We start from the raw sequence: 21,612 nt of genomic DNA on the forward strand, positions 1-21,612 counted from the left end.
GAGGCTGAGGGACTTGGGTCTTTTCAGTCTTGAGAAGAGAAGGCTGAGGGGGGATCTGATCCATGCTTATAAATACTTAAAGGGAGAGTGTCAAGAGGATGGGGCTGGTCTTTTTTCAGTGGTGCCCAGTGACAGGACAAGAGGAAATGGGCACAAACACCTAAACATGAGAAGGAACTTCTTTACTTTGAGGGTGGCAGAGCACTGAAACAGGCTGCCCAGAGAGGTGGTAGAGTCTCCTTCTCTGGAGACATTCAAAACCTGTCTGGACATGTTCCTGTGCAACCTGCTCTAGGTGGACCTGCTTTGGCAGGGGGTTGGACTAGATGGTCTCCAGAGGTCCCTTCCAACCCCATATCATTCTGTGATTCTGTGATTCTATGACATGTAAGTGCTAAGCAGAGAAACCCACCTGCCTGGAAGAAGCCCCCTATGCCTACCCAGGCAGGGCAGCACTTCCCTTTCCAGCCCCTCTGATTATTAATTGCAAATAGTTTGGACAAACTTCACTGGCCAGGTATATTTAAAGCCATCCTTCAGTGACAGAGCAACGTGTATTTGCATAATGATCTTCAAATCACCGTGGGCTTTGACTGAGCAAGGTTTTATAAGTGGACATTAGCAAAAGCTTGTGCTTGGTGTAATGGGGTGACACATTCATCACTGAGATGCGAAGGTTAGTCGCTGCAGCACAGCTATTTGTGTCAGCTGAAAGAAAACAACCACCAGGAGGTTATTAAAAAAGAAACAGGTCTACTTAACAGTGGCTCCTGTGTTCACTTCTTGGGTCACTGTCAGGGATCACTTACGCGATACCAAGGGCAGCTTGTTAAAATGCGTTTCACTTTGCCAAAAAGATTATTAGCATAAGTCATTAAAGAATGATGTGGGGTCTTAGAAGAAGCTTACAGACTCTCAGCAATGACACCCTGTGCAGCAAACTGCATTTCCACCAGCGCAAGGGGAATTTCTGCTGTTTGACACCAGTGTCAGCAGAGTCACAGCAAAGATGAGAAATTGGTCTCTGGCTATTTGGCTGCCAGAGACCTGTGCCAAGGGTTTTTGCTCCCCTCTGCATCAGCAGCTCCCAGGGCACGAGAGCAAAACTGACTTAATGAAACACAAAACCCTTATGGGGATATTCATAGGGCTTAGTGCTTCAGACCTTGCGTCTGCACTGCCAGTGACACCTGTATAAACCTCAAAGCGGGCGTTACCAAAGCTTGCACTTGGCCTGTTGGGACAGGGAGCAGGTCAGGAAGGATTAAGCACAGAGCTGGATCCATCAAGCACTAACGTAAACCTCAGTTTGGCTGTAGAGTTGATGGGGTGGGAAGTGCTGCAAGTGCTATGACATGTCTTTGTAACAAACCGCAGCTGGTGTCAGTGCTGGAACATGCAGAAGGGCTTGGAGGAGGGACACCCTCGTGGAGCCATGCTCCACCAGAAACCACCTCACTCCTGGGGTCTGGGCTGGGAGAGGAGAAAGTCCATCACAAGGTTTGGGCATGGCCCTGAGGGCACTACAGCCCAGACTGAGCAAAGAGGTGCTTTGCATTAGGAAAGGCACATGGTAATAATAATAATTTGAGCATGGGAACAGCACTACTAACCTCGGCTCTGCTGCTGGTAAGTCATGTCACCTCACGGGGTGTGTCTCCACCAAAGAGCTCATTTGGATGAGTAGCATCAGAGCCCAAATGGCAGGAGCCAGAGCTGTTTGTGTGCCCAGCACTCTGGCATGCAGGTTAGTTTCCATTTGCCAGAAATACCTTTGTTATCAGGCTTTCTCTACCTTTGAGCATGTCAGATCATCTCATACTTTCATGCTGTGAAAGGTGCAGTGTTACCCCCTACAGAGATGATGGTGAGGCACACCAAAGCCAAGACACATATTTCACTGGTTCAGAAGCCCAACACCTATTGAAGACCTATGCAAGGTCCCATAGGAGATACGGGGTGAGACACAGAACGGGGAGAAGCAGGAGCAGCCAGGCCCTAGGTCGGTGTTGTAATGACCACCCCAACTACTACTCTACATGCTGACTCACTGCTAACAGATACAACTGTTGCAAGGCTTAATTAACCAATATCTCTAAATACCCTTGGATGGAAGTTTCTCTAGATGTAGATAGTCCCAAGTGATCCCACACTTGCTCATCAGGGCAAGGACTATGGCAAGACAAGTGTGTTTGCACTGCACTTAATGACTAAAGCCCTGGCTCCGACTTGGGATCAGGGTCCTACTTCAATGTAAATACACAAGAGTAATGATTAGCAGGAGAGGGGTTCTTGAAAGGCTCCATCCCTCACAGCAGAGATGTTTGACAGTCAGTGACTCAATGTTCTGTCTTTCATAACCATAATGACTCACAGCCCCAGGATGGCGAATGAGTGCAAGACAGCGAGTGCTATTGTTCAGAGCCCATCAAAATAAGCAAGGTCATTTTCAGTGTTTAAAAGAAAATGACAACCCATTGGATTAATTTGTGGGGGGAAAAATGCACAGGAAAAAAAATAAAAAGAGGGATGAGTAAATCTTCAGAGATTAAAGTTCACAAGGAGATGCAAACCCGAATTTTATAACCACAAGCAAGACTGAGCAGAAGTTTGACTTTGATACCACTTGCTCAGCTATAAATCAAGATTAACCCCATGTGGATTTATAATGGGGTAAGTCTGGCATAAAACAAGAGAAGGATCAGGATTACAGCACTAAGTGCATCTGGGTGCCTTCTGCATTGCCTGACACTCTGAGGATCAGAGAGACTGTTCCTCACCACTGTGAGGCCTTACAATTTAGCAACACATCTTAGGATAAGTAAATGATCTCTGAACATGTAGGAAGGGTGGCTTAAACACAGGAGGTAACTAGCATCAGCTGTGAGGCTCCCTGGAGTACGTCCCAAACGATCTGCAGCTCCTTGAATCAGATGGCAAGGGTACAGTTTGAGATGGCTGACACAATACAGTCTGGAAGTTGAATTTAAAAGCAAGGTGTGTAATGACCTGTCAGCTCTAGATGAGAAGCTGGAGGCAGATCTTTCACTGTCATCAGCTGTGTAAAGCCACACGTTTCCAATTTGTCCTGGCTGAGGACTCAGACACTGGCCTCCGCCAGTCCACAGACAGCTCAAGGCCTTAACTGTTATAAGGTAAATAAACAGAAGTCCTGTGCTCATTTCTGTGATTTTTAATGTGTTCCTAAAATGGAAACCCTCTTGGATAAGTGGCCTGATTTCTCTGAAGTGCTGAGTATGTACCAGGAGATCCCTGGGTTCTTGGTCCACGTGAAAATCAAACCATTCAAATAATAACATCAGAGAGGAGCCTCTGTAGTGGGACCTTTTCTTGAGTCCTCATCTGATGGACAGGACTCCTAAAGGTCAGTGGTAGCTCCCATAATAAGAGTCTTACTCATGGACACTACACACAAATGAGTCTCATCCCTCTTCACAGCGTTTCTACACACCATTTGGTTTCTGTCTTTCACAGGGTAAGTTACACCAGAAGGGGTAAATAAGCCATCTCGGCTTGATTGACAACTGGACAACGTCTATACCTTTCCTAAGAGGACAAGTGATACTCTCTCCCTATCAGAGAAGCATTTCAGCCGGTGGCATCACCAGATCAGTTTCCTAGATCACAGGAAAGCTGTTCCTTCACATTGGTGTCATGTGGCCTGATCCTGCTGGCCTTGCTCAGGCAAAATGCCACCGACGGATATTCCACAATGTTGGGGCTCACCAGAGGAAAAGGAATGCTTTGGAGCAAGGTGACAAGTGCCAAGGAGTGAATGTCAGGCATAGCTTTCCAGCCTGGCTGGCAGAGCAAGCACAGCCCAGCATGTCCCAGAAGAGTTTGCGATTCTGTGAGAATCGCTCCCACCCAGACCCCAGCCACCAGAGAGGACTTGTTCGACCTCCCACTTAGAGAGGGGGCACTCTGACACCTTTGAGAGAAGGTCAGTGGGAGTTGTGAAATGTAGCCTGCACGGTCATTGATCAGGCGAGATGCCTTTGAGTGTCCCCTGGTGCTGCACGTAGGACAGCAAGGCCTGTGCACCATCCTTGGGAAAAGGAAATAGCACCTACAAACTTTAAACAGGGAGAAGAATAAGGGGCAAGTTTGACATTTGATTCCTGGCGGTAGGCACTACCTTGGCAAATATTTGTGAAAGATAGCTCTGGGTCTTTGAACAAGGAAGGGAAGCGGAGGGGCAGGGACCTGCCCAAGGTCAGCCAGACAATCTGTGGCAGATCCAGAGACCCTTAGGTCCCAACCCAGCCCCCATGCTCTAGAGAGCGCCAGGTACCGCCGAGAACCAACAGCTTCACACCTTGCTCTGCCTGTGTTCTGTTTTCCTTCTTCTCTTTGCTTGCTCTTTGAGATCCTGGACGTTCTCCCAATTTCCTGAATCATGTTTCTAATTTTCTTTTATTGTAGTGAGCAGTGCTTTTGGGTGCAGTTGCTTGAGTCACTGAGTCTGAAGCATCTGAGATCTAGGAATAACGTCAACCTTCAAAATGTTTAATCAGCAAGTCTTCCCTCTCGCCAACCAAAAATGCCATAAAACCAATATGGTCCTTTGCTACAGACAACCTGAAGTTGAAGCCAACCTGATTACCACCAAGGAGTGGCATACAAATAAGCATTTCATGAGGTCCAGAAGTTACTTCTCTATAACATATGGAGTATGTCACTGAAATTTCTGAGACATAGTACAGTATAAGGAGTGGAACATGTTAATATCTGGTATATTGTTGACCTACATTTCCCATACATTAGAAGAGAGAATGAAGTTATCTTACGTTTGGATGATGGAGAAAGCAAGCCATACTTTTTCCGTGGATAAGTTCTGGTTATAGGTCTAATATGACTTGACACAACGTTTGCTGAAAGCTGTGGAATTTTCCATTGAGTTCTCTGGGCTTTGAACAGGCAGACAGTTGGGAAGGCCCAAAATGGCACCAGCTTGATATATTGATATATATTGTATATATATATATATATATATATAGTATCAATATATATATATTGATATATATTCAAAACCCCATCAGAGAGGTTTTACTTCTGTTTTTTACGGTGTTTCCTTAGTGGGAACTAGGTGCTCCAGTAACAGTACAGAAACCTCACAAAATCCCACATCAAATCTTGCTTATCCAAATATGAAAACCAACTCCTGCTCTGTGATACTTTCTGATCTACATTTTACCTGAAGCCTGCAGATAATTTGCAAAGATGCACTCAGCTCTGCACACCAGCCGCCCACTCTCACCTGCCCACTCCCTGGTGCGCAGGAGCAACCATCAGCAGAGGGAGAGAGGAAGAAGAGCTCCATTCTGCAGAGAAGAGCTCCAAGAAATTGCTCTTTTACTGTAAAAATAAATGTCACTTAGCATAATCCTCCCTGTCCCAGATTTTCCTTAGAGTATTTTTTTTTCCTCATCTGACATGCAGAACATCAGCCATGCTGAGGTAGCTAACAGTTGCATCCACATTGCTCAGACATAGACTCGCATCATCCTTGGGGGTCCACAGTATCCCTAGTGCGTTCACTTTGTCTCTTGCTTAATCTGGGAGGCTCTTTGAGGCACAGAGCATCTACAGACGCTTGCTGGGCTCCTTCCCTACCTACCAGCAAGGGAGGGCTGAGATAAGGGCTCTGCATGCCATGCTTCTGTGCTCCAGATTCCAGCTGAACAACTGACTGTGGGTCCTGCACATCATGCTGGTGCTACCTGGGGCTGCCAGGTGGTTTCCCACACATGGTGCACAGGCCCTCAGCGTGCTCTGCTACTGCAAACACAGCAGGGGTAACAAACAGTAGCAACAAGTGCATTTCTTCTCAAAACTTAGGTTAGATTGCAGATCCAAGTTCTACATAACTTTTTTAGTGTTCATCTTTACTAAAGATCTTAAGATTGTTCAAGAGTGGGAACAGACTTTTTAGTAGGGCCTGTGGTGATAGGACGAGGGGTAATGGTTTTAAACTGAAAGTGGGTAGATGTAGATTGGACATATGGAGGAAATTTTTTACCACTAGGGTGGTGAAACACTGGAACAGGTTGCCTAGAGAGGTGATATATGCCCCATCCCTGGAAACATTCAAGGTCAGGTTGAACAGGGCTCTGGGCAACCTGGCTTAGTTGAAGATGTCCCTGCCCATTGCAGCAGAGTTGGACTAGATGACCTTTAAAGGTCCCTTCCAAACCAAGCTATTCTATGGTTCAATGATTTGGTCTTTTCATATTTAAAGCTTTAAGGGTCCAGTGCTGGGATGGAAGGGCCTCATGGATGTGGGAAGCTTTGCAGCCCTTCCCAAAGAGAAATGTCCTCTGAATTAAGTTGGAGAGGTTCATTAGTGAAACCCCTCTGCCAGTATCCTCAATGGCTGTGCCGCATCTTGGCACACGGCAGCAGCCTGATTGATACGGGTCTGCCAGCAGCTAGCTACTGGGCACCACCCATAGAGTAGGATGGATATTTTGCTGGTGGTCTTTTAGGGCCATCAGCTGTCTGGAATGAACCATAAAGCCGTGGCTGATAAGGTATGTGGGTGGTCCAATACAGGCAGAATAGTAAATAAGGACGCCATTATACAAAGCAATCAGGATCCATTCAAACAGAATGCGCATTAATACAGCCTGGTTTGTATCTGCGGGTACACAGAGCAAAGCTCACACCATTTAGGGCCAGAGCTGCGAAGCATGTCTCCAAAGCACATTGCAAGAGAGGTTAAATGACCTTTGGATATTTAAACAAGAGGGTGATGATTACAACAAGGTGATTTTACCTCTTCATACGGATTTGATGAGATCAGTACCATAAAACTGTATTGAAGTTAAATGTCAGCATTTTTAAAGGGCTTTTGAAAAAAATTGTAAAGGTGGCAGAAAATGCTCACACAAACGGCGTGAGGGTGAGGAGAAATCCCCGCAATGAGAATTGTGTGAATCTTGTGCTGTTCAGCTTATCAGAATAAAACTGAGAGTCAGCTCTGACTGGAGTGTTAAGGACCCTTGCCGAGAGAAACGGGGGGTCTTGGGTGGCTATTGTGCTCTGCAGGAAAAGACAGGAAAATCTGGAAACCTCTGCTCAGATGAATGAAAAGGGAATCAAAAAGTGCAAGATGTTCTTTATCCAGAGGTAAGTGGCCTCAAAACAGAGGTAGCAAGGTGATTGCTCAGTGGCCTGGGACACACGACAGACCAGACTATTTGCAAAACTGCCAGACGAGCTTTAAGCCCAATTAGCTGACCTTCACCTCCAAACCCGACGTCGGGGATTGCTCCATGCAGTTCTGCAGTCTGCGGGAGGCGAGGAGAGGACAGCGTCCGGACAGGGCCCACAGAGGAGCAGACCCACATCTGAGACCCACAGCATCGGTTCTCCTGGTTTTGCAAATGCAAATGGCATAGTTTGAGAAGCAATTAGCAACGCTGGTGGTTTTTGTCCTTGCAAATGAGTAATGAATATATTTTATATGAAGTAGCTGAAAGTGTTGCTTACCTGGAAAGGAGCTGAATTTCTCATGCTGAGGTGAAAATGGTCCTCAGCAGTGGGAGCATAAGAGGGGGTCTCTTCTGCCTAAGATAGGGAGCACAGGACCCAAGCTTCTCCAGTAGACCCTGCACTGCTCTTCTGGATCAGTTCCAGCACCATCTCTCATTAACAGACCTCTGAAGCAATTGTTGGGCATAAATCAGAGTACAAGTGTAGATGGGGTTGTCAGTGTGACTTAAGTGGTACAAACAGGAGCTTAGGGACACTTCACTGGAGAAAAAGTAGATACCTAAGGTGGCTCTGAGCTGGCAGCCTGCGTCTCAGATAAGAGTTATAACCCAAGGGCAAAAGCATCACTGACAATAGCTTGGGGATGTTTTGTGCCAATTAAACAAAGATTTTGCTGTGCGCTCCTGTGTCCTTCATACAGTCAACCTGGGAGATGCCCAAGCTCTTGAACAAGAATTGTTTCCCGTGTTTGCTGTGCAGAACAGCCTCATGAAAAATCCCACGCAGGCCAGTAAAATACCTGAAACAGCTAAATTCATGCTGATTCTTCCTGCCAGCACAGTCAGGCAAGTAAACCCGTGTTTGCCTGAAGCTGGAGGCAATACGCAAAGTATGTTTTGCTGTGGGGGTTTAGGACAACAGTTAAAGAAGTATCTAAAGGCCGGTAGGACTCACAGTTCACAAACTCTGAGCAGTGCAAATGGCATCCTCTCCACTTTCCCCACGCTGTCAGTGAGGACAGCAACTGCCCTCCTCTCTTATACACAGCAACATTTCAGCTGCCAGCTTGGTCTGTTCCTCAAGGTCCTGTCACAACTTCCAGGGGCACAAAGCAGGAACAGATTTAGTGGGAGGGCTTAGGAGATTTCAGCTTTCTTAACAGACCACATCAGTGACATGGTCCTAGTTGTATCTTCTCTGCTTGCCCCCAGTTCCTTGACACCATCTGTTAGACTTAAGAAGCACGATGGGAGCTGAGGTGAGATACCAGGGAAGCAAGAGATGGAAGACCACTGGTTGCTGAAATGAAGGCACTTGGCTCTTTCTTGTTTCACACTCACTACCAAGCACCAGTATCCACCAAAGCAGAACTGTTAAAATGAATGTCCTTTCCAGCGGTGTCCTTAGCCCAGCTGCCTCTATATTAACCACTATATATGGCAAACAGACACTTGCCACTCTGGCTGGAGCAGAGACAAGGGCAGATGTGTGAGGAAAGGAGTAGGAGCCTGCTTGCATGTTGTCTTCTTCACTAGAGGGATTGGGGTTTGGAGGAGCACAAGGTAATGTGTCTCCTGTTCAGGACAGTGCACCAGCAGAAGGCAACAACTCAGTCAGCGTAATCCATAAGCTTTCATGGCTGGAAGGCTCCTGCACTCAACTCAGGGGTGCGAGCTCAACCCTTCACCTTGGTTTGGAATCATAGAATCGTAAAATGGTTAGAGTTGGAAGGGGACCTTAAAGATCATCGAGTTCCAACCCCCCCTGATATGGCCAGGGACAACCTCCCCCTAGAGAAGGTTGCTCAAGCCCTCATCCAGCCTGGCCTTAAACACTTCCAGGGATGGGGCATCCACAGCTTCTCTGGGCAACCTGTTCCAGTTTGTGCTGGTGGCCACCGCAGGCAGTTGCGCCACAGGGCCTGGACTGGACAGTCCAAAGTGGCTGGACAGGATGGTAACCACTCTTCTCTTCGGGTGCCAGCCTGTCTCCACCACAGAACTCATTAGCTTGCTAGGCTTGGGATATCCCTGTGACCGATCAGCAGTTGGTATAAACAAACTACTGTCTGAGAAGATTTAGAAATAAACTTTTCTCACAGGCGATCCTTCTTAACAGGGCTTCTTACACTTTCTACTGAAGTAGCTTAAGTTGGTCCTTGCTGGTGTTTCCTCATCTGTGCCAAAATCACAAAGTAGGAGAGTCTGAGTATTCATGTGGATGGTAAGAGTGACTATCCAAAATGGGTGATGTAATGGCCTACAGCCCTTTCTCACCTTAGCAACTCCCTGGGCTACAGCAAACTGCCATGTCAACAACTGCTGCCTCTTGACTACCGTCACCTCACCTCTGTCCTGACAGATTAGCAGAGAGCAGAGGAGGAGCAGAGGACTCAGCGACACCACCGTCATCCGAGTCTGTAGGACAAGGCATCCACCCAGACACACTCAGATGTCAGGCAAAGTAGGGACTCCCCAGAGACTTCACATTTATTGCACTTCCCCCCACATTTGCTGGACCACTCTACGTGAAAGAAAGCACTGACCCCACACCATATTCCAAGAATTTCTCCACTTAAATAGTTCTAAAAGCAACAGTAACAGCTATGCACCAAGCACCAGATCCTTTGCGATGATTTAGCTGAAGGAATACCAGACATGTAACGGGATCTCCAACTGCAGTTTGCAAAAACATTGGCAGTATATGCCAAGATCTGCAGTTTATGTTCTCAGGTTGCCACAATATAATACATTCCTTTTTTTTTTTCTTTCTTTTTTTTTTTTTTTCCCAGTAGCACAGAGATAAACTGTGTTTGTGGGAGTTGTTACTCCTATTTAGCTTTGTGCACTGGTGATGCAGCCAAGTGGGAATGCATAGGGCTGCAGGCTGTCTTCATTTCTTGAGCCAAACCCGAACTCTATAAAATCAGGCTTGGACCGGCAGTGTTTATATAGGACAGCATGTGGTCCTTCTGCTCTGGTATGTGAGGTAAGCATCAAGACTTCCCAGCTCTGTAGAGAGGAAATAGGAAATACTTTAAATGTATGTATCTTTACTTTCATTTCCTTTATTTTTTGGATTATTATGTGTAGCCACAAATTTTTACGTTTGTTACAGCCTGCTACTTCTAGTAGAGACCCAGACTTTCAATGTTCTCTGAAAGTGTCTTGAAGTATTTTGGTTGTCTAATGGTTTTTTCTTCCTGTAGGCTGAATTTCAGCACGTATCTACAATGGCTTCACATGGTCTCAGAACTGCATCTTACCTTCCATCCGTATCTCATTCAGCCCCACAACTGTAACGTTAGTGTAAATACCCTGAGGTCAACACAGTTAATTACTTCTGGTGGAACTGGGATCAATATCTGTCCTTCATATGCACTTTCCACCCTCTGTTGAAGAATTCTTTATGGGCTGGCAGGGTCTCTTCGCTGGTGGGCTGGTTTTAAAATGTTTCTCTTCTTGGTAGTAAACTGCCTTTTCCAATGTTTCCTCTGGTAATATCTAGATTTTGTAGGCCACCTTCATAGGTGGTCTAATTCAGGCCAGATGCGCACACTTGTTAACGTGTCTGTGATGATATATAAAAGTTCTACATTTAGAAATGCCTAATAAGGTATTTCAATAGTACAAATTAAGAGGAAGAAAAAAAAAGAAAAGTAAAATAAAGCTTTGTTCTATAAGTGCATAGTGACACCGGTAAAAGATTAACTCTGAAAAAGGTGGCTGTTGGTGGCTGCTAAAACCAGCACCAGGTCTTAGGTGCAACAAGCTTGTGGAAAGTCACCCTGATAGGAAATAGCCTCAAACACAGGTGCCCAGTTCAGTCCTGTAGCAGCTCAGAGAAGCTTTGAGATCCAGGCTCAACAAATCACTCCAGGTTTGGTTGTCATATTCATGAGGATAACAGCTCTGGAAAACCAGGGAAACAGAGTGATGTGTTTCTGCCCATCCCATTTGCAACATTCCAGTTTAAATCTTAGAAGTCCTTTCCAGACAAGCCATTGCTGACCCCAAGAAAATACTTACTAGAGTTTCTCAAAATACTCCACAGTCTTGCCGACTCTGCATCCTTTTGAGATGATGGACCAAATCTGGCCTCATCCTCAGTAGGGAAAGAGTTAGTGAATGCTGGCTAGCAAGCTCAACTTTGCATACCAGCTGAGCTACATAAAGAGATCGCTCCAGTCCAAGTGACAGTAGATATGAGACCGCAAATTGCAGCAAGGCGTTGTTCTCAGTTGCACTGCTGTAAATCTGGAATATCTCTACAATTCCCTTGGTGCAACCAGACTGACTGGTAAGAATGGGATTAGGTTCTGTAGGGTTTGAATGGCTCAGGATTGCACCAGACAAAATGGAAATAATTGACAACATCTGTAAATGCTTATCTGCTTTCTCAAAGCGTCCCCACTGTGTATTAAGCAGGGAAATGTTTCTTTTGTAGTATTTGCATAGAAATTCAGGAGGGTCTCTACATACTTTCACGTTAATTTGTGACACTTGATTTTCTTCCTCAGAGATGTTACCCACTCATTTGGTTTAGCAGACTGGACTTATTTGCTGTGCTGTACCACATGATCATTCTCCTTATCCATCAGATGTAGCAGTTGTCCTCTTGCAATCCATTAATGCAGAAAGTCTCAGATACGAGAGCTGATCATGCTGCATGGAAATCTCCTGACCTGTACAGTCCCATTAGATTGTTGAGGGAAGTAATTCTACCCCTCTACTCTGCTCTGGTGAGACCCCACCTGGAGTACTGTGTCCAGCTTTGGAGTCCCCAACATAAGAAGGACATGGACCTGTTGGAATGGTTCCAGAGGGCCACAAAGATGACCAGAGGGCTGGAGAACCTCTCCTATGAGGACAGGCTGAAAGAGTTGGGGTTGTTTAGCCTGGAGAAGAGAAGGCTCTGAGGAGACCTTATAGCAGCCTTTCAGTATCTGAAGAGGGCTACAGGAGAGATGGGGAGGGACTCTTTTTATCAGGGAGTGTAGTGATAGGACGAAGGGTAATGGTTTTAAACTGAAAGAGAGGAGATTTAGATTAGATATCAGGAAGTAATTCTTTACTGTGAGGGTGGTGAGACACTGGAACAGGTTGCTCAGGGAAGGTGTGGATTCCCCATCCCTGGAAGTGTTCAAGTCCAGGCTGGGCCTTTGAGCAGGGCCTGGTCTGGTGGGAGATGTCCCTGGCCGTGGCAGGGCAGCTGGAACTAGATGATCTTTAAGGTCCCTTCCAACCCAAACCATTCTATGATTCTGTTATCAGATGTGATGAACAACCTCTGCAGCAGACTTTCAGAGACATCCAGCTGGCTCTTGAAGGACCAGTTCTGAACCACAGAACTATCCCACCTGGTGCACCACTTTGGTGAAAGTGTTCTGATGGGGGCATAGAAGGCAAAGTGAACAGCTGTTCATGAAATGCATTACATTAATTAAGGAGCAAATACTTCCCAAGCTGTAATCACCTAAGCCTCCAACGCACATCTGGGAGGTGAAGGTTGACATCCTATGATACCAGAACTCAGACATTCCCCAAAACTGTCTTAAAGACTTGGAAAATTTGAACTGCCCTTCCTAATATGAAGGTTATGGTGAATGTAACTTGAAAAGATGCCAAAAGAGGGGCAGCACATGGGGTCCCAGACTTCAACTTTTTAATTATTTTCCCTTAAAGGACACAGAGACTGAAAAACAAAATCTAGGTAAGAATATCCCAGTGCTTGCAATATTTGAAATTCCTGAAAAGTTTGCCAATTAATTCTTTCCTTCTAAAGCCAGGAAATAAATCACCAACCTCAAATTCACCCTTTTTCATCCTACCCCACCTCAAATGGGGTAGTCTAAACTTATATCTGGAATGAAGCAAGTAACTGGTTTACAAGCAGAGCTTTTTCTCTTTCTTACAAGTAGAGCTTTTTTCTTTCAGTACCTGTGGGGAGCTAGAAACAAAACCAGAGTAAACCCATGAACTTAACTCAGGTTTCTCAGCTAAACAAAACACAAAGATGAAAACATCACCTGGCTGGCTATTCAACAGGGACCCCCAGAGCTATCAGAATATTCTTTCTCCTTAAATTTTCTTAATTTGCTCCAGACGGAGACCTCCCTTTCCCCCCCCCACTTTCTCCCTTCCCCTCACCACAAATAATAACCAAGGCCAGACTCCGAGAGCCTCTGGCACCATTCCTGTAAGCCTGCAGAATTTACAATATTCAGAAGCTGCGGTAAACAGAGTCTGAAGATAGTGATGTTCACTGCTGATCCGGTGAGGAATCGCAACATAGCAGGAGCCTTATGACAAAACCATGTGAGCAGAAGCAGATGACTCTAACAGCACCACATCGCTATACTATTTTCTCACATTCAAGTTATGATTTGTAAAAAAACCAGTTGCCCAGATGGCTCACAGAACGAAAAGTACTCAAAAACACCATTTGAGGATCTAAAAAATATTAATTTTCTACATTATTTTATCTTTTTTTTTTTGTTCGCTACGTGTTATACTTAATTAAACTAATAATATATACCTCTCTATTATTTTTCCCTTCATGCTTCCACGTCCTTTTATTAATTTACTGCACATGTGGTAAACGTTGGTTATTTTAACCAATGCTCTTTGACAAATTAAGCTTGATATCACTCCATCATTTTCAGTGATTTTGCTGTCCATGAGCTAAGATGGTGTAGGGAGGTAGTAGAATAATATCAATATTTTGTACTCTCTTGGTCCCCTGACTTCCTTTAATCCTACATATTATTCAAACTACACTACCAAAGTGCCACTATGCCTTGTGTCCTCCTGAAGATTGAGCATATGCCTGAAGTCCAGCCTCTTTTGTAATGGTCCTTTTCCCACATTTAAGCACAGAGCTGGAAATTCAGGCAGCGCTCTGGACTAGCACTGATTTTGTAACGATAACACTTCATATCCTTACACTGCTCTGCATTTCCAAAGGACTGTTTAAGCAATAATTAACTCAGTACGTGTGTCAGAGTAAAGCGGGTGGGTCGGGATTTGCTGTGACTACCCCTTCATACACACACACACACACACACACACACACACTGACTCTTGGATGCGCTTCCTCCTTCTTCAGGCTCGACCCTAGGTTTCCCACAGCAGAGTCCCAGGCATTGTATTTTATAAAATAAGTAATTAATTTAATTGGAAGGTACAGCAGCAAGCACAGCCTGGGCTGGGTGCCTCGGAAGAGAGGGACCCCAAACAAAGAAATCCCTGAGCAATTATACCATTGTAATGTACACACCTGCCCCTCATGTGCTCTTCACACAACTTTAGTCCAACAGTTATTTTTTGTTCTGGGGTCATCTAACATCTAATTGGATTCTTTTCCTGTGACCAGGCATGCAGGCTTTTATCTTGTTGATTTCCAGTTTCAGCTAAGGGTGGAGCCTCTGCATCTTCTGGTTTACACTCCTCATGTAAGAACTGGCAGAACATGGGAAAACGAAGAGCCCCAGACTTGCGAAAAACACTAACAAAACATCAGTGTGATATCAAACACTTTTGTATATGGAAAGACTAAACACAGCACTGTGCCCTCTGCTAGGAAAATTACTAAGAAAAATAATTCTATTGTGGCCTAAAGGCTTCAGCAAATCTAGCTACTTATGCTATGTAAAGCTAAGCAAACAGCATAAATCACACCTAAAGTAATTTATTTCAATTAAAACTAACTTATTTATGCTAAACAACTAATATCCCCCAACACAGGGGCAGCACTCCCTGCTCTCTCTCCCATGTGCAGGACCCGGTCCCGCTGCACCCTGAGCTGAGACGGGCTTCGGCAGCCCTCCTGGGCAGCAGGCAGGGCAAGACGCATCAGCAAAGCCCTGAGAGGATGCAGTTCTCAATGGCCACCCAACGCAACCTGGGCTACTTATGTCTCCTGCATGTCCATCCTCCCAAGCATAAGGAAGGAGACTGTCCTCATGGAAAAAGAGGAAGAAAAGGCACCAGATAGAGAAGGCATTCCTTCTGTCAGGATGTTGTTATATAAAATATTATGATAAGATATAATTTTTTTGAACAATGGGAGAAACAGCACGGCACATGGTTGGACTTGGGTTAAACACTAGCAGTGACAAGTTTCAAATGTAACGGTAAACGGTGAAACGTCCTCAAACAGGATCCCATGAGGCTTTTTCTTGACTTTCTGTTACTTAACATTTTTCAGTATGACATGGAAAGAAAATATATTTAATAAAGTTGATTGATAGCATAAATATAGGTGTAACAGCAACTAATGAGGACAGCACACCACTGACAAAGCGCATCTGTAACAACAACGACAATTGGTTTTATATACAAGCTGGGGGATGCTATGGAAAACAATTATTAAGGCCAGGCATGGATAAATAAAAAGTTGTACCCAAAACCAAATGAAGCCAAAGTGATTGAATGAACGCAGAAGTGCTGAGTAGGAATCCAGAAGTTATAATTTCTCTGGTATAATTGTCCAGCTTTGGTGACAATGTTTTAGGAAGAATTTTTAAAAATTGGATAGGGTTCAGGGAAAAGCTCTGGGAACAACAAAAGGACTAGAAACATGGTGGAAGAGTTCAACCTTTTTGGCAATAGAAAAAGAGATTAAATGGTGCCTTGATGATACCTTTTAAGTTTCTCCCATGCAGGAATCGGAACAAAGGGTTCACTACTCTCATCAACCAACCTGCAATGTGATCCAATGACTTTAAGTTGATCTTTGACACATTCAGAGTAGAAACATGACTTTTAATAGTGAAAGGGTTAATCATCACAACAGCTCACTAATTACTAAGGGGAATTCTCTACCCAAGGAAAATTTAAAATCAGGGCTCATGTTTTTTTCCTGAAAGTCATGCCCTAATTCTGGTTGATTCATGGGAGTCACAGGTTTATACATTCTGGCTGCAGTGGGTGATCAGAACTTGTAATAAGGCCTGTGTTATGTAGGACTTCAGACACCTAATGTAATTTCTAAGGTTAACTTAGAAATCCAGCAGATGGCTGTTCTCCAATTATGTGAGGACTAAGGTTTATAGGTGTATCCTGAATTGCAGTTAACTCCCAAGGTAAGACTTGGCTGATAAACAACAACTTCCTTCCTTCTCAAAGCACTTAAAAGCATGTAAAGTTAGAAATTCAGTGGATTCAGTGAACTAACTTGGGCTTTTTATGCTAAAGACACATTTTAAAAGTGGGATAAATTTAATCATTCACCATCTAAAAGTTAGCAGTGAGATTTAGTTGCCAATTGAGACACCTTTAGGAGGGTGTCAGCCATGTAAGGTGCACATGTGAGTTGGGTGTCTCAGTTCCTCCATACCCCATTGAGATCTGGAGTCTTGATTCACATGGGCAGGTATTTGAGACATTCCAGGGTATCCTGCCTATCCTCCAGCTTCTTCTCCAGAAGGTCTCATCTCTTCCTCTTATCTACCCATCCTGTGTGGATATCTCAATATTGTGAACCATCTCATATGACACTATTTGTCATGTGTAGGCAATCAAATCTTTCCTTGGCCAATGGAGCCTAGAGACATAAGCCTAAGGTAGGTATCTGTATGTGCCCACCTGAATCTCTCTCTAGGCTCCACTGATTGCACTGATTAGATCTCACCTGATTACAATGTGAGTTTGGATGTCCAACTCATATGTAGTCAATATCTAAAAGTAGGTGTCTGAATCTACAGCTGCACCCCACCTTCAAGGTTTGGTTGTCCATCATAAACATCTTGCACTATTTCATGTGTCCTTGACTGTCCTGCCTGCCTTCCAGCCATCATTCATTAGGAGTCTCATGTCCACCAGCTTCATGAAGGTGTTTCACGTGCCCTCAAGAGTCTCCAATAGCACAAAATACTGTTCTCAGGCAACCTAATCACAACTTAGTACTCAATGTAAGGTAGCTGTCTAGGTTCTGTAGACCACTGATGAAGAACAAGAAGTACATTCAGAAGGTGATCAAACCCATCTGTTTTAAGCAGCTCTCGTAGGATTACTTTTTTTACCACACATCAGTCTCACAATGTGCTACTGTTTTAATCTAATCTTGGAGATTACATGCAAAACCTTTTGTAAAACTGTGTTTTGCTCACATCCTAAGTACATTTTCTTGTCTGAGAACTTGCCTCACATCGACAGAACAATATTCTGTAGTCCAGCAATTGGCCAAATCAGTCAAATATGAGTTGACAGTTGCAACTTCTTTTTTCCCCTTCAGCAGAATGGAAATAAATTGCTGAGTTCATGCAAATGGATCCAGGCATCTTATAAAGGAAGCATGAAAGAGGAAAACTACTCAACATAAGTCAAGCATTTGGGCAAATATCCATTTCTGTGGTTAAGCCAAAGCCCACACTCAAAAGCAACAAGTTACAAGAAAAAATCCTTCAGCAAAACAAAATGGTACAAGGAACCCTTCGGTGGGGTTCCTTGGGATCCTTCCTCTCATGACAGGCCTTCATGCAGAGATTGCCCAGTGCTCCAATTGCAGCTGAGCCGTGCCCAACATCAGCTTGAAAAGGGGCAAGGGTAGGATAGAGCCATGGCAATGCCATGCTGTCCCAGGAACCATCCAGCCCATTAGCCCAGCTAGTCACCATCCAGATTCCTCCAGCCAGGCCTGGGCTGGGTGTGCTGAGCCTTCACTAGCCCATTTCAGAGCGCAGACATGCCCTGTGCATTCAGTCCTGGCCCGAGCTGACGGAAATAACGCTGAGAGCAGTTCCATGGCCCTCGGCCAAAAGTTATATCATTCAATTCTTTTTAATAGGAAATGTATGTCTTTCTTCATTTGCTTGCTGGCGTCCAAGATTTTAGAGCTCCTCACTTCATTTGCAAGCTTTGTCTTTAACTTTAAAAATTAGACAGTCCCTTAAAAGACAATAATAATGCAAAATCACTTGGGTCCAGAAGCTGGAGCTTGAAGACAGCAGAAACTACAAGATTAACCAGCAAAATATTGATCTCTGTCTGCCAGGCACCCACTGGTGTCAGTGGAGGAGGGGTGAAGTAGCCCCACAGTCCTAAACCCACACATGGGCTCGTGTGTGAACTGCAAATCTCCTCTCCTCTCTTACCTCCTGAGCTAATGACATGTTGAACTTGTTTTGACTTTAGACATTTCTAAAGATCTTAGGTGCTAGCAGTTGGTAGCACCAACTGTTTAAGGTTGGTAGTTTAAGTACCTGAAATACATACACATATTTATGAAAGAGAAAGAGAGAAATGAAATTTTGCTCCTCCCCAGTTGGTTGAGACTAGGTTTTCATGATTAGCAAAACGAGGTCTTGATAAACTACAAAATATAGCGATCAGGGCTGATAATCTGCATGCTGAAAGCAGCACTCAAAGCTATAAATACAGAACGGGAAAAACCAGTGATCTCAGCAAGGCAACTGCCAGTAGGTGAACTAATGAAGCAGACACAATATTAACGTCAATTCTGCAGTCCTGTCTGAGCACTGATAGAAATAGGAAAAGCCATTATCAGATTGACATCATCCCAGTCCTTGCAAGTACACTTCTAGGGGAAAACAAGCCAGAAGGGTCTGCTGGGCTTAATGTCTCTTTGTTCAGGAGTCTTCTCAGTGTTTAAAGAGACTGCTTTCTAAATCATGGAGGTTAAAAGCGGGTGACTGTGCTGACACAGCTCTGAGGAGCCTTATAAATGTGTGCCTAGACTCCACTTGCAATGCCCTCAACTGGCAGTGTAAGGCACAGAGTTAAGATTTTATTGGGACAAATACTTGACGCCTGGTACCAGAAATGGCAGAGTAACATTTGAAGCCAAAATCTCTTGAAGTCTGTAGAAATTCTTGGTTAAGACACTAACCAAATCGTGCAAGCACCCTAAAAAGGGACAATACCACTCTATGACACTCAACTCTGACATGCATTTTGTGCATCTTCCATCCACAAAAGAAAATATCTTCAGCAAACAGAGCATGGCGTGTCAGTTTGTGTGGCTGTTCTTGAGAAAGGGTGTGCAGGAAGGGTGTAGTCACTCTACCAGCTCAAGAGATGAGTTCAATTGGTGGTCATCACACTCTCAGAAGGAGCTTAGCTGTAGTACCCCCCACGGGGGAAAGTCATGTCCTCTGCATTTGGCAGAATGGAGGTGACAACCCTGGGAGGAGAGCTCCCAGGAAAACCTGTGGCCATCCAGTTCTGGGGCTGCAGGGAGTGCCAGAGCCTTTCACTGGTAATGGATGGCAGTGGTGAGAACAGATGTGTGAGGTGTGACCAGGAGGATGATCTGCTCAACCCAGTGGCAGACCTACGATAGGAAGCAGAAAGATTAAGGGACATCATGGAGTCTGAGAAAGACATAGACTGGCAGAACCATGCTCTGCCCTCCCTGAGACAGAATCAGGAGCAATCACCAGAAAAAATCCAAAATCAAGGAAATCCTGTATCCTCCCCCTGCCAGACTGCAGCCAGTAACTTAAAGGAGTGAGTGGAGACAAGTCTTTGCTCAGGGTGGCATAAGAACCCGCTTCTTGCCCATCATGCCTTCCCAACTGCCTCTGTAAAACAGGTATGAGGCTCTGGAGGTGGAAGGCCAGCCAATGGATGATGTGGATGATGATCCATTTACACCAGAGGTGTTCCCCAGGTCAGTAAGGCCTACCTCCAGTGTCACAACCAACTCCATGAGGAAGAAAAGATGAGTTATAGTTGTAGGAAGCTTGCTTCTAAGGGGAATAGTCCCTCTGCTTAGGGAAGTCTGCTGCTTCCCTGGGGCCTGGGTTAAGAACAGGGCTAGGAAACTTCCTAGTCTGGTACAGCCCTTGGACTATTGCCCATTGCTGCTCTACCATGTAGTTGGTGATGAAGCCACAATGCACAGTCCAAGAGGGATCAAAAGAGACCTCAGGACTTTGGGATCGTTGGTAAGGGAATCTGGAGCACAGTAAATTCAGAACCCTGAATTTTAGGAAAACAAAATTCAAGGAGTTAGTCAATAGGACTCCCTGAAGAACTGTTCTCAGGGACAAGGGAGCAGAACAGAGCTGACAGATGCATTCCATAGATTTCAGCCTGGAGAAGAGAAGGCTCTGGGGAGACTTTATTGTGGCTTTTCAGTACTCAAAGAGGGCTTACAAGAAATATGGGGACAAACTTTTTTGCAGGGCCTGTTGAGATAAGACAAGGGGCAACTGTCTTAAACTAAAAGAAGGTAGATTTAGACTAGATAAAATGAAAAAAAATTTTATGCTGAGGGTGGTGAAACACTGGCACAGGTTGCCTAGAGAGGTGGTAGATGCCCCACCCCTGGAAACATTTGAAGTCAGGTCTGATGGGGCTCTGAGAAACCTGATCTAGTTGAAGATGTCCCTGCCCAAGGCAGGGGCTTGGACTAGATGACCTTTAAAGGTCCCTTCCAACCCAAAGTATTTTATGATTCTACTCAGCTGTGGAAGGTAATATTAACATCAAAATTTTCTTACAGACACTTTTATTAAGATAAATCTTTGTTTCCATTAAGTTCAGCTGCACTGGACTGAAAACAAGAAAAAATATACAATTAATGACTTTTCAATACCGCTAAAAATCATGTAAAGTACATCTTCTGGAGCTAAAAACATCGTGACTTTAAGGCCTGCTATGTCTCAACTTGACAGTCAAAGAAGATGCCGGTGGTCCCTGAAGAAGGCTGGGAATATATCTTTTCCAGTTGTATAAAATTCCCTTTTTCAATCCTGCATGGTCACGCAATAATTGGACCTCAAACCCATTTTTGGTCCAGGACTTGATATCGTCTAGCCTGCATTTCTCTGGGTAATTATATGGGGTGGGTGGGAAAGGAATTTCCCAACAGGGGGGAAGAAGGGAAACAGTTTTGTGGCAGGTTGATCTCACTTCAAGGACCGGTGGCTGCTGGCAGTCTCGGGGAGGTTTTGGAGAGAGAGAAGCGCCCTTAGGAGATGGATTAGTGCGGCTGAGCGCGGCGGAGGTGGTCAAAGGTGCACAATCAATTTATCAAGATCACTGCCACGGATTTTGTGTGTGTGTACGTGTGTGTTTACGTGTGTGTGTAATGTGAGACCTTCCCATTGTTGGTTGAAAGGATCATTGCCATCTAGCCAAATATTTCATAATTTTTTATGGTCTGCTTGGCCTTGGATCGGCTGATACATTGAAATGTACCAGTAAGTGCTGTCTAATAGATTGCAGACCTCTGTGAAAAACCACTATCAGTGTTTCAGCAGCGCGCTGTACATGTGTCAGAGAAGTGCACTGTCAGCAGGATGGCGGCTGGGCGTCTATCCACGTTTTCCTTACTTTTAAAAGAGCCGGTGACCTTCCAGAGGCCTTGATCGAAACGGGATGAATAAAAACTAGGTTAGGCATT

The sequence above is a fragment of the Calidris pugnax genome, unplaced genomic scaffold (genome assembly GCF_001431845.1).
Source record: "Calidris pugnax isolate Ruff unplaced genomic scaffold, ASM143184v1 scaffold20, whole genome shotgun sequence".
Taxonomy (NCBI): domain Eukaryota; kingdom Metazoa; phylum Chordata; class Aves; order Charadriiformes; family Scolopacidae; genus Calidris; species Calidris pugnax.